Source organism: Xiphophorus maculatus, chromosome 18, assembly GCF_002775205.1.
Source record: "Xiphophorus maculatus strain JP 163 A chromosome 18, X_maculatus-5.0-male, whole genome shotgun sequence".
NCBI lineage: Eukaryota > Metazoa > Chordata > Actinopteri > Cyprinodontiformes > Poeciliidae > Xiphophorus > Xiphophorus maculatus.
In genome coordinates this window covers 31,643,469-31,646,693 of record NC_036460.1, presented here as the reverse complement: position 1 = coordinate 31,646,693, position 3,225 = coordinate 31,643,469, and positions in this window count along the sequence as shown.

The following is a 3,225-nucleotide window of genomic DNA, read 5'->3' as shown; positions in this document are numbered from 1 at the left end:
CAAATAAATTGTAACATAAAACACAAATCAAATTTCATTTTAACTGCTCAGAAAAAAATATTCAGAATTTTCTACACTAAATAGAAATATGATTTACACCAACAACAACAAAAACCCAGTATGAGTGTTTATGTCAGAGCAAGAAACTGTGCTTTACTCATCTCAGGTATTCCTGATTTTTTATCAGGTTCCACATTTGAAGATTGCCAGTTGATGATTTGTTGATTGCTCTGAGAGCAGAACTCCCTTCATGTGAACTGCATGAACAGTTGAGAGGGAGATAGAGGAAGAGGTGCTGATGTAAAACAGAACCTGGATAACTCATGATCCAACAGGAGGTAAAGCAGCACACAGCGCTCTGATCATCCCATCCTGCTGTTACTTCTCTCCTTTCAGCAGACTTTTTACAACTTCACTTTTAATTACAATCTATTTCACATTCTGACTCACATTGATACTAAACTATAAAAATGCTATGCAGCAGAATCACAAAGAAATTCTTTTGAAATGACCGATATAAACACTCTTTCTCTTAAACCACACCAGGAAGTGGGAAACTGTTTCAATTTAACTCTTTACACATCGTCTACATTCTACGGAAGAGGATTAGGGCCACCAAAAAAAAAAAAGAATTCTGACTTTCTGGCTTTAATCTCAGAATTCTGAATTTAAAATCAGAATTCTGACTTTAATCTTTTTTTATTTTTGGTGTCCCTAATCCTCTTCCGTAACATTCTCACAGTGTTGTTGAGTAATTTTTTTATTGTTAGAGAAGAAAAAATGACCAAGACAGTGTAAACATTTTTCTCTTTTTATTTAAATTGTCTTTATTTTCCTAGTTTAATTTTTGAAAACTACTGCAAGTGAATATAAAAAGGTTAGGAGAAGTACTGTTATAATCTTTTTTTACTTCAATAAAACTGACTGCATATCACCAGGTTGTAAGGAACCGGATATATGCACCAGGTTCTGTAAAAATTCAGGAGTTGGCCGTTTCTAACATTTCTCAGACGTGCAATTCCAGATGTGAAATGTTTGACATGGCTTAAGCAGCCAAGATCCCCTGGCAATAGGGAAGGAATCTGAGCTGTGTGGTGACAGTCACACCACGCTCAATCCATTAGAAAAATAACACCAAATAAAGCTGACTGGAAATTAAATGGTTAGAATCAAACTGCTGGAAGAGACATGAACTTGTACAAATAAGCTGTTAACAAGTGTAAAACTACTCTGCTTATGCACACATTTTGATTTGTATAGTTACTTTTTCCTTTTTATATAAATTTTTTTAGAAGCACTACTTGAATGTTCTGAATGTTTGACTGCTGAACTTCCAAATAAACAAGGGACAGGAACCTATCAGTTCCTTTTGCTCTGAATGACAGGCAAATGAATTGTTATAATTATAAACTTTGGATTTGGATGCTGAATTTTTGTTCGACTGATTGATTTAAAGCTTTGACCCACTGATTCTAATTTCTCTCTAAGAGTTATAATATAAGAAAGGCATTCAGAATATCTTTTCTCTCCCTCCTGCTACGGGCGTTCCTTCATTATCTATGTTAGGTCCAGACGGTGACGACCTGGAGGATGTAGTCCTTTATCTCAGCTCAGATGTCCAGTCCTCAAGCTAAATAAAAATATGTTGATTCTGCATCTTTAACAATCATTCAGTTAGTTGTGAAACAGCAACATATCAGCCTGTCTGCAACAGCTTTTCATATTTAAAATCTATAATTATTTTAAATGCATTTAAATGTTATTGTTTTCTGTTTGTCACAGGCACTAAGTTTGTTACCAAAATCCAAACTGACACATTGTAACCTGAAAACAAAGCCATTATTATTCTTTATTTATTCATGCATTGTTTTAATTTTTATTTTATCAGAACTGCAAATATATAATTATATATTCCCATTACCCTGGGAATATATAATATTGTAGAGAGTCACCTGTCATGGTATCACTAACCGCATCCAGGCGTCATGGCAATAATACTTAAGATGTTTCTCAATAATATATTCAATAACTTGACAACAGCAGTATGTAGCAAAGCATTCTAGGAAAACATATTATGGCATTAAAGCTGAAGTATCCAGCTTTTATAAAAACTATGCTTTTTGCATATTTGTTGAAACTGTCTCCATGTGGTGACAGTATGTAGTGAGACAGATAATCTGTGAAAAGATCAATCTCCATGCGTCACTCCCGACAGCCGATCAGAGCCAGGAGGAGGGTCTTAGTGCTGTCAATGGATCTTATGTACTTGCTGCTAAATGTGCTAATGGTGGAGAAACAATTTACCATTCCAGGCAAGCCATTTAGTCAAGGATTCAATATTTTTTTATTGTCGTACCAGCTAGCATTTGCTTTTTTGCAGTATGAAATTCAGACTCAAGTCCCAGATCAAGAAGCCTAATAAATAAATAATAGAGTATGCTATACTATATCATCCACAGTCATGGCTGGCCATGCTAACTAGTCTTAGCATTCAAGACAGGCTGTGCTAGCTGCAGCATAGCAGCGAGCAAAGGGAAAAGACAGAAGGAGGGATGAGCAACGCCACATGGAGGATGATTGACAGAAGTAAGATACCTCTGGGCTCTGATTGGATGTTTCTGGGAGAAGGCAGAGGAGCTACATTTTTTTCACAGATTATCTGTCTCACACCACACTGTCACAACATGGCACAACCTTTTCAAAAAATATGTTAAAAATATTGGTAACACTTTATTTGACAGGTTGTGAATAAGACTGTCATGACACCGTCATAAACATGAGTAAGTCTTTATGAATATTTATGACTCTTGTCATGAAGTGTTATTCGGTAAATAATGAAACTTTTAATACAAAGTTGACATTATTCAAAGTTGACATTAACCAAGAACTTGGTTAATATCAAGTTCTTTATGACAACTTGACATTAACCAAGAAATCATGATTTGACATAAATTTGTTATAAAGGTATTAAAATATTAAACTTTAGCTTTAATAACATAAAACTACATAATTTTTAAAGTTTAATACTTTAATAATACTTTTATAACACATTTATGTCAGATTTCTTGGTTAATGTCAAGTTGTCATAACGAAGACATTTTGAATGATGTCAACTTTGTATTAAAAGTGTCATGATTTACCGAATGACACTTTATGACAACAGTCATAAATATTCATGAAGATATACTCATGTTCATGACAGGCTTTATGTCATGTTTACGACGG